General features: G+C 47.5%; 1 long non-coding RNA gene across 1 annotated transcript; it reads right to left on the reverse strand.

The window, feature by feature from the left end:
* Positions 1–2,023: 2,023 nt before the first annotated feature.
* LOC144372345 (uncharacterized) lies at positions 2,024–5,361 on the reverse strand. The gene is made up of 3 exons (XR_013432362.1): positions 5,141–5,361; positions 4,052–4,166; positions 2,024–2,069 (listed from the first exon to the last, which is right to left on the reverse strand). It is a non-coding gene; the product is annotated as an uncharacterized LOC144372345 (long non-coding RNA).
* Between the last annotated feature and the right edge of the window lie 5,880 nt (positions 5,362–11,241).

Here is an 11,241-nt window from a genome sequence, read left to right on the forward strand (position 1 = left end):
CCATGGAAATCCACTCATCAGACCTTTCTGAGAACACTTAAAAAGAAGGTTTCTGCATGCAAGGAACTCTTGGAGATAGATGGCAATGTTTGCCAAATGCAAACATGCCTACCAGCTCTGAGAAGCCATTCTCATTCACACTGCTTCAACCAGGGAAAAATCTCCATGTGCTCACTGAGAACAAGTTAGCTTGTGCTACTTGAAGCTGCTTCTGCAAACAGCTTCACTTCTGCACTTCTAAACTGTTCTCATCAAGCACATTCAGAGCACAGTTCAGGCATGAAACATAAAGTGTGACAGAAAGAGATCACCAACTTTCAGGAGGAAAGAGGACCAGCTGAGAAGGTCCGTTCTCCAAAGTCTCACTGACATCCATTTGTCACACTTGTTTACCACATACAGTTGAAGTGCAGGTGCCAACATGAGTGAACTCTTTTGGATCAACGGCACAAAAGCTTCAATGTGAAAGCATGCCTGTCACCTGTAAGAAGCAGTTTTGCTTTCTTCTAGCTCACACAGAAAAAACACCATGTGCCCACTTACAACAAAGTTAGTCCTGCAAGTTGAAACTGCTTGCAGCAAATGGCTTCCATTCCCCACTTGCAGCCATCAGTGGTTGACAGATGGCACAGAGGCTTCAATGTGAAACTGTGAATGCCAATCATTACAAGTGCTTCTGACACTCTAGTTGAACCAGGGAAAGCCCAAAGTGGTCAATGAGAACACACTTTGTTCCTGCAAGTGGAAGCAGCTTGCACGAACTGCTTCAGTTAGAAAATTCCAAGTTCTCAGCAACCACATCAGAGCACAGTTCTGGCCCAATAGAAAATTGGTCCTACCAAGAGGATCCTGTACCTATGATCACCTTCATAAGGTAGCTTCCCAACTTCTGTGTGGAAGTGTGTTTCTCCTTGGCCCTTACACTGTTGTGGAGACCACTAGGAGTTCAGCTTTTTGCAGGGTCATGTGACCTGGACTTTTTGCAAGACCTGTACAGCCCTCACACTTGCTCAGATGCTACAGGACTTTTCAGACCAGTCCAGGCAACAGTAGGCATCCATTCATTGTCTGCAGTCTACAGATTCCTAGATGCATGGCATTCATTACCATCAAATGCAGAATTTTCATCAAAAACTAATATATATATATCATTCCAATCTGAATCAAGAAAATCGGAAATATCCCCAAATCCAAAGAGTGGATCCCCATTGTGATGCTACCAGTGGAAAATTCCACAGCTGACCTCATGGGATGGTTCACAGTCAAAACACAGCTGCTTGAAAAATACTACATGACATGACCTTCCTGCTATGTGAAAAGTGGCATGTGAAGTACACATGCATGTCTTCCTCAGACATAGGTTCATTTGCAAGACACCTTGTGCAATTGAAAATACTCCAAAATGGGAGAAATCAGAACCACGTCTCCAAAGTATTTCAGCAGAGACCAACTCCAGCTGTCTATCTCTCAGTGAGTGTGTGTGCTCTTGTGTGTGTTTGTGTGTCTTTGTTTGTGTTTGTACCATGATAGCTGATACTTCATTGCCCCCATTGGAAAACTGACTCAGATAATGCCATCTGCCAAACTCCTAAAAACCAAAGTTCTTGCTGATAGAATGAAACATTCCTTCCTGTTGGTTTGGATGTGTCCCTTAGGAAACACTGCTACATTTAGTATACTCAAATCATCAGAGTAGATCAGGTAACAAAAACATATATATTTTAAAATAATAATATATTAATGGAAACAACAAATACAGGATAGAGTAACAACTGTGTTACTAAACAAGGTCAAAGACAATGGCAAACTATAGATTCAAACTTTGAAGCAAATAGTAATCAATGTAAATATTTCTGGGCTGCCTCAGCCCCGCCCAGACACACAGCAGCAGAATGGTTTTGCAAGCATCCTCAGGAGGGCTGGAGCCTTCTTTGCAGGATGAGAGGGAGGTTGAGGCTGGATCCATTCATCATTCTTTTGGGAGAGGCTCCTTTTCCTCAGCACAAAGCTGGATTTTTTGAGGGGATTCTTGGCATAAAATATGTTGGCCTGCGCTGGAATCCTCAGCTCTGGGGAGAGAGGGGTGTACAAAAAGAAGGTGGCACTCAGGAGGTGCTCCCTAGGACACCCCAACATCTGAGAGCCTGTGCCAGAAAAGGCCAGAGCCACACACCTGAGAGCTCTCCAATTCAGCACCAATACCAACAAAGACAGCCTCCACAGTCCTCCCTGAGGAAAAACTAGGCAGAGCACTTCCACACACCTAATGTCTGTTCCTACCAAAGGCTTTGGACTCCAGAACATCTCAGGTCCTCTTGCATCTGCCAAAGCACACCACTACATTTACATCTGAAATCTCCCACAAAAGGCTCCTGTGCCGAAGATTCAGTCCCCACATGAGCCATCTTCATGAGTGGGTTTGGAGGGAAGCATTGGATGGTGAGTGCTCTAATGTCAACATGAAATTCTCATTCAAGATGAATACACTACTGGGAGGTGGGAGGGACTGGAAGAAAGGTTGAGCATGGTTGGAGGAAGACCTAAACAGGGGTGCGCCCTGGGCAACAGTACCTTGTTCCTGTAGGCTCCACTGAATCCTCATTCTCCAAGTAGAGGTCCTCCTCCTCCTCTCCATCTTTCTGTCTCTCCCTCTCTGCCACCCTCGTTCTCTCTCTCCCAGTCTATGCCTGTGTGGCAAGGGCTGAGGAGCTCTCCACTGCCACACACTAGAGCTTTATGGACAGCCTCAGTGCACAACCAAAGAGAATGCTATGAAACCCAGAGAAAAGGCCTAGGATTCCTCCTCTGAGTTATTTTCCTCAAGTATGGCCACAGTGAGGACAGGCTGACCAGCACGGATACCACATTAGAGCCATGCTTCTGTGTTGGTGGAGCCTGCCTCCATGTGAACCAGGCTTCTGAGAACGGAGGCCACATTCCAAATGCTGCCCTACTGAGAACAATGGTTCAAAAGACCAGCAAAGGGACTGCTTCCCTCCGACATGGTGTATGGCCCAGTGGTACCATGACCCCAAGTGGGAAAATACAACAGCCTGCTTCTCCTTCCTCTGAACACGTGTTTCCTGTCACCCTCCTCTAACCTAGAGCCTGTTCTCCATCCCTTCTGGGTTGGATGTGGGGATCTCTGCTATGAATTTCTTAGGCTACCAAGGCCCCACACAGACTTCCTCTTCCATAGACTCTACTAACCTAACAGAAGGATAAGATAGGAGACAAGTGATCCTAGAACTCATAGGGATGGTGGTCTTCAGTGTACACAGGCTGGGATAATGGCTGCTGTGGTGTTTGGCTCACAAAAACCAATCAACCAACCAATGAAAAAGCACTGGCATTATTATCAGATGAGCTTTGTGGCTACGTGCTCAGGAAGCCCTCATCTGACTTTAGTTAGGGATCACAACCTGGCTATTGTGATCACTCCTTGGCAAGTGGACTCAGGTGCGGAAGACCATGGAATTTATGCAAAAACAAATGATTCAGGCTGTCTCCCAGGCTGTGTTTTCTTCCCAATTTCATCCTGTTACTGCTTGCTAGAATCCTGGCAATGCTCTGCCCAGGAAGTGGATTTCTGGTAACACAGAAGGATTTCATTAGTACTGCTTCATCTTTGGACTTTGCCCCTGCCCTTCTGGACTGCATGCTGCCACCTGACACACAGACTCCCTCAGACAAAATGCCAGTTCCATCTTTAGCCCATGCATTCCCATGTTCCTTTGAAACCACTCCTATCCCAGACCATGAGAACATACTGCTCCTGGAAAGAGACTTTCCTCCTCACTCCTCAATGATGTCAGCTTTGTATGCCTGTCCATGTCCAGGGGAGGGTACCTGGTGGGGAGCCGCAATATCCACTGGGGTACACTATTGGACCTCAAGAACTTCCACCAGCAGAAGTGCAGTTGTCTTTGTGCACAAACCCAACACACCTGTCGGAGTGTTCTTGGGGCTCAGAGACTACTCTTTGGTGCTAAGAGTTGACGTGAGTCCACATCCTGACCCTTGCTCTCTGCCATCTGATTGTCTCACTTACTCTGACGGTGAGAGATGATTTGGCCCAGCTCATAATCCTCCGGCTTCTCCTGAGTAAGCAAGTGTAGGTCGAGAGCACTGCGGATGACGACAGGAGCCCTATCCTGGCAGGTCACCTGGAGCAGCATGGGAGACAGGCCTTCAGGAAATGGGCCTTGAAGTGACTACTCAAGGACAGTGGGCAGGGGCATTCTGGAGGCACCTCCACTCTAAATACAAGGGCAACATCCATGACCCTACTACCTGAGGGTGACCTCCTGCTCATTGTGTAGGCTCTTCCCATAGGCTACTAGCCCAATCCTTGTACATAGGACTTCCTGGGCTTGCCATTGCTCTTTGTGGAGCTGCACTCCTCTCAAAGTGAAAGGACTCAACTACCTGCATACAGATGCAATCTCATCCCACAAGTTGGGAGGAATGGGACAATAGCCTCCATGATCCCAGGTCTGCCCGAGGATGCAGGCGGCATTGGGAATGGCCTAGGCACAAAACCTACAGGCGTTGGTCTGGATTGCCAGGGCCCAAATCAGACCCAGGAACATGACCACACACAGGAGTGCTGAAACATAGCCACGAGAGCTCCTGGCCTCCAGAGGCTCAGTGCTGGCTGGGATGTAGGAGGGCACCTCATTCGGCAAGGGTGGTCATTGGGTTACCTGGACATTTAGTGTGCTTGCTCCACATCCATATCGACTCTGCAGAGAGACTCTCTCAGCTCCTTGTTCAAGGAACATGCAGAACCTCACACTGCTGTCCTCCTCCATAGACGTCAGCATCCCATACAAGGGAATCTGCAACCTAGGTCCTATCCTATTCTCATCTGTCACCCATACCTGCCCCTGCCCTTCTGGACTGCATGCTGCCACCTGACACACAGACTCCCTCAGACATGGCAGTGGACAAGCTGCTGATCTCCTTCATCTCAGCTCCAGCCCTTCACACTGACCTCTCCCTTCTTGATTCCCCTCTATCCTCCTGATCATCCAGAAGCTCCAAATTCAAGAGGGCATGAGTAGTCCATGGTATTGGACCAGTGTCTGCTCCCCACCCAGGTGTAAGCACCAGGGGACACCCCTGCTCCCAGGCTTACCAAAACAGTCTTGGCCATCTTTGGACTTTGTGTTTCTAAGTGGACACGAATTAAGCAGGTGTCTCCCACCTGCTTGTGGGAATGCGGCCTGGAGGACTTGCAGGTTGATTCTGAGAACTGTGGGGGATGGAACATCAGCAAACCCAGAAACAGAAAGCCACCCCAGCCTGTCAGTTGGCTCTATGGGCTTCTAGCACATATGTCCAGGTGCTCAGGCTTCTTATTTCCCCAGGTGGGAGTGGAATGGCAGCACAAGTACAGCTTGAATAAGGTAGGTGTTTACCTCCTTTCCCTTGACCTGGGGGCATTTCCTCACGATGAAATATTTTATTCCCGGATTCATGGACAGACACACGAGTGAGTGGTCAGAGACCTGGATTTCTGCAGAGCGAAGTGGAGAGAACTGTTAGGTGGCACTCAAGGATTATACCACAAAACACCCACACCCCCTGAGAGTCTCTGCCAGGCCCACCACACTTTGGTATTTTGGGGCCAAAGCCCACTTTCTCTTGGCTGTGAGTTATCCTGAGCCCACTGTGGATCATGTCTCCCCACTGTCTGATTGTCCTACTTACTCTCATCCTCAGACATCATACTCAGCAGCTCAAAGTTGTCCACATCCTCATGCTGCAACAAATTTTGGTCCAAGGCCCTGTGGATGAGGCTTGTCACCATCTCCTGAGAGGTCACCTGGATCAGGGTGGGACAAATGTCATCAGAGAATGGCTTTTAGAGGAGCTACCCAGAAGACTGTGGTCAAACATTCAGGAGAAATATCAGCTACATATAAAAGGGCACAATCTTGTTATCCTGCTACCCGAGTGTGTCCTCCATATACCCCCTGGGTTCTTGCAATGTGCTACTAGAACAATCCTGGTACAAATATCTGCCTGTACCTGCCATCTCCCCTCCCCCTGGGGAGCCACATTCCACTCAGGTCAAAGGACCAAACTGCCTGTGCGCAGACACACTCTCATCACACTGAGATGAGAGCAATGGGCCAGGGATCTGCGCACCAAGTGTGCTCTGGGATGCAGGCTGCCTTTGTGGGTGGAAGAGGCAGATGCACTGAAAATTTTGGTCCTGACTGCCACTACACAAAACAGACTCAGATACAAGAGTGTGCACCTGAGTGCTTCATGACAGCTTTGAGAGGCCCTGGGCTCTGGAAGCTCGGTGCGGGTCTGGTTGTAATGATGTACTTGACTCAGCACTGGCAGTCACTGAACATGTCTCCTCTGCAGCTGGACACCTGCAGCATTAGCGTGTCTACTGCACATCCATAGAAATTCTGCCAAGAACCCCTTTAGCTCCGCATTTACATACATGCAAAGGCTAACATTCCGAAGCTTTGGCATGACCCCCCAGGTGATCCCGACCCCAAATTCCCACACCTAGTCATGCTAAGGAGGTTCTCTTCCCTGCCACCAGGAACACATCCCCTCCTACACATGTGACAAATCACTGCCACCTCCTCTGCTCCAACCTCACTCATTGAGAATACCAAGTTCTAGGCACTGCAGCCTACACCCTGGACATATCTCTGCCTTCATCTGTCCACAGCACTTCCGTCTGCACTTCTGGCCTGAAAAACCCACAATACACAGGCCCACTCGCCACTGGAGCTGGGCATGCTGATGCTCTCCCTCCTCAGGTCAAGCCCTTAAGACAGACCTCTCTCTTCTTTATTTCCCACCATAGCCCCAGGGTTGGCTGTGTCTCCTGCCTTCCACTGTGTGGACACCCAGGAGGCAGCCCTGCTGTCAGGCTTACCAGGATGCACTTTGTCTCCCTCAGGCTCTGTCCCTCTATGAGGACGTGAACAAAGCGGCTGTCTTCCACCTGCTCGCTGGAGTGAAGTAGTGAGGAGCTGCTACTGGTGACTTTTCTCATGCAGCACTCATTGCTTTGGGTGGCCTGGGGCAATGATCCTGCAGCCACTGCAGAGCTGCTGCTCACAGCTGCTGGGGTCCTGGATGCCACTGCCACAGAAGGCTCCAAGAACTGTGGGGGATGACAACATCAGCAAAGCCCAGCAACTGCACCCCACCAAGCCTGGCAGTTGGCTCTGTGGGCATTCTACAACATCCATCCAGAACCTGAGGTTCTTGTCCCCTTGGAGGATGTGGAGTGGCACCAGGAGTAAAGAGTGAAGAAGGTGGCTGTTTACCTCCTTTGGCTTGACCTTCAACGACTTGCTGGCAGCTGTTTCCCGAAGAAGAAAGTTATAATCCACTCCTCCATCCAGGGCGTAATATACTTTCCCATCAGCAGGGATCCTCAGCTCTGGAGAGGCAGGGGCAGAGGCGTGGTAGGTGACACTCAAGGAATATACTCCCCAACATCCCCCACAACTGAGAGCCTCTGCCAGCTCAGGTCTCACACACAGACCTGAGAGCCCCCGAATCCAGCTACTGTTCCACCAAAGACTCCCCACTGATTCCTCCCTGAGGACCCTCTATGCACAGGAGGTCCACTAAAGGAACACCTTTCAAGGAAATAGCCCCTTTTACCCCAGAACCTCTTAGTTCACGTTGGACCCACCAAAGAGAAACAGCTAGACTTTGTATCTGGATTGGTCCCCAAAGACTTCATGCAGCTTCAACCAGAAACAAAACCCAATGTGCTTACAGAGAACAAGACCGTTCCTTCAATTGGAAGCTGCCTGCACAAAATGCTTCCATTCTGCACTTCCAAGCTTTTCTCAGCCAGCACGTTCAGTCAACACTTTACACCCAAAATGCAAATTGTGCTACCCAGAGAGCCCTTGGACCTAACATCATCACCAGTATTCACATGGAAAGTTGGACGGTTGACAAGATCAATGGCCCAGAGTTTCATTGAAATCTTTTTCTCAATTTTTTTTGAAAACTCACTGGAAATGAAAGGCCCACAAGCAACAAACTGCTTTATACAAGACACAGAAACTTCTAAGTAAAGCCCGGGACTGCTGGCTCTAAGAAGGGGTTCCAAATCCTACTAGTTCAACCAAGCCCAAATCCCAATGTGCTCTCTAGGAACACTTTTACATCTTGCAATTGAAGCTGTTTGCATACCCTGCTTCTCTTCTGCACTTCACACTCTAGAGCTGTTTGCACACCCTGGTTCTCTTCTGCACTTCACACTCTTCTCACTGAGCACATTCAGAGAACAGTGCAGGCTCAATATCCAAAGTGCACTAGCTGGAGAGCCCTTGTACCTTGGAGCAGTTGCTCAGATAGGTCTGATGGGTGGTTCAATTCCTCCATGATTCTTTGGAATCCATTCCTCAAACGGATTCTAAAAACTATCTTGAAATTGCATGAGCCTGACTACAATGACCTCTGCTTTATTGAGTGCATAGATGGTTCCAAGTGAAATGGTACCATCATCTCTGACAAGAGGTTCTGCTTCCTGCATGTTCAACCAGGGAAAAATCGCCACGTGTTCACTGAGAACAAAGCTACTTGTGCACAAAATTTTTCTGTTTGCCCCCTACATATGCATCTCAGGATGCACATTCAGAACACATTTCCTGCAAAAAACATGAGAAAGTATCCTTGCAAAAGTCCACTCTGGTCTAGCATCACCAACATTGATTAAGAAATGAATTGCACAGGTTTCATTGTATTCCCTTGGTCTCCTTTTTCTAAAAACTCATTGAAACTGCAGGTGCCTGACAGCAACCAACTTACCATTGACCAAGAGCACAGTTGTTTCCAATGAAAACTGTGCCTGTTAGCTCTCAGAAGCCATTGGATTTAAGGCTACTTCAGCCAGGATCAAAGCTCAATGGGCACGATGAGAAAAATGTCATTTCCTAATGTGGAAGCTGCTTGCCAAAATTCTTCTGTGCTGCACTTCCAAAATATTTTCAGGAAGCACACTCAGAGCACAGTTTCAGCCCATATGCAAAGAGTGCTAGCAAGAGTGCCCTTGGACCTAGGTCAGCAACTTGGAGAACTGTGGGCCCACTGGGAAGAGCAATTCCCCAAGGTGGATTGAAATCCATTGCTCAATTGTTTGTCACAGAATTCACTTGAAATCCAAGTGCCTGCCTGCATTGAACTCGCACTGACCAATTGTACAAACACTTCAAAGGGAAACTGCCACCTCTGAGAAGTGGTGGTTCTTCATGCTAGTTTAAGTAGTGACAAACCCCAATGTGCTCACTGAGAATAAAATGAGCTCCTGAATGTTGAAGCTGCTGAGAGACTGCTTTACTTTTGCACTCCCAAACTACTCTCAGCAAGCACATTCAGAACCGAGGTCAGGCCCAAAATACAATGTTGGCTGACAAGAGAGGCCTTGCACCCAGGATCACCAATTTTGAGAAGGCAATGAGGACTGCTGAAAAGATGAACTCCACAAAATTCCATGGAAACCCACTCATCGGACCTTTCTGAGAACACTTGAAATGCAGGTTTCTGCATGCAAGGAACTGTGTGTGACAGATGGCAAAGTTTGCCAAATGCAAACATGCCTACCAGCTCTGAGAAGCCATTCTCATTCACACTTCTTCAACCTGGGAAAAATCCCCATGTGCTCACTGAGAACAAGTTAGCTTGTGCTACTTGAAGCTGCTTCCACAAACAGTTTTACTTCTGCACTTCTAAGCTGTTCTCATCAAGCACATTCAGAGCACAGTTCAGGCATGAAACACAAAGTGCACCAGAAAGAGATCACCAACTTGCAGGAGGAAAGAGGACCAGCTGAGAAGATCAGTTCTCCAAAGTCTCACTGACATCCACTTATCACATTTGTTTACAATATACACTTGAAGTGCAGGTACCCAAATGAGTGAACTGTTTTTGATCAATGGCACAGAGGCTTCAATGTGAAAGCATGCCTGTCACCTGTAAGAAGCAGTTTTGCTTTCTTCTAGCTCACACAGAAGAAAACACCATGTGCCTACTTACAACAAAGTTAGTCTTGCAAGTTGAAACTGCTTGCAGCAAATGGCTTCCATTCCCCACTTGCAGCCATCAGTGGTTGACAGATGGCACAGAGGCTTCAATGTGAAACTGTGAATGCCAATCATTACAAGTGCTTCTGACACTCTAGTTGAACCAGGGAAAGCCCAAAGTGGTCAATGAGAACACACTTTGTTCCTGCAAGTGGAAGCAGCTTGCATAAACTGCTTCAGATAGAAAATTCCAAGCTCTTCTCAGCAAGCACATTCAGAAAACAGTTCTGGCCCAATGGAAAAAGGGACCTAGCAAGAGGATCCCATACATATGATTACCTTCATAAGGTAGCTTCCCAACTTCTGTGTGGAACTGTGTTTCTCCTTGGCCCTTATGCTGTTTTGGAGACCACTAGCTCAGCTTTGTGCAGGATCATCAGACCTGGACTTTTGGCAAGACCTGTACAGCCCTCACACATGCTCAGATGCTACAGGACTTTGCAGACCAGTCCAGACAACAGTAGGCATCCATTCATTGTCTGCAGTCTACAGATTCCTAGATGCATGGCATTCATTATCATCAAATGCAGAATTTTCATCAAAACCATATATATATATGTATGTATATATATATATTTCCAATCTGAATCAAGAAAATCAGAAATATCCCCAAATCCAAAGAGTGGATCTCCTTTGTGATGCTACCAGTGGAAAATTCCACAGCTGACCTCATGGGATGGTACACAGTGAAAACACAGCTGCATGAAAAATATTACATGACATGACCTTCTGGTTATGTAGAAAGTGGCATGTGAAGTACACATGCATGTCTTCTTCAGACATGAGATTCATTTGCAAGACACCTTATCAATGGAAAATACTCCAAAATGGGAGAAATCAGAACCACATCTCCAAAGTATTTCAGAAGAGACCAACTCCATCTGTGTATCTATCGCTCAGTCAGTGTGTGTGCTCTAGTGTGTGTGTGTGTGTGTGTGTGTGTGTGTGTGCGCTCTAGTGTGTCTTTGTTTGTATTTGTACCAAGATAGCCGATACTTCATTGCCCCCATTGGAAAACTGACTCAGATAATGCCATCTGCCAAACTCCTAAAAACCAAACTTCTTGCTAATACAAGGAAACATTCCTTCCTGTTGGTTTGGATGTGTCCTTTAGGAATCACTGCTACATTTAGTATACTCAAATCATCACAGTAGA

The sequence above is a fragment of the Ictidomys tridecemlineatus genome (assembly GCF_052094955.1).
Source record: "Ictidomys tridecemlineatus isolate mIctTri1 chromosome 12 unlocalized genomic scaffold, mIctTri1.hap1 SUPER_12_unloc_5, whole genome shotgun sequence".
Classification (NCBI taxonomy): Eukaryota; Metazoa; Chordata; class Mammalia; order Rodentia; family Sciuridae; genus Ictidomys; species Ictidomys tridecemlineatus.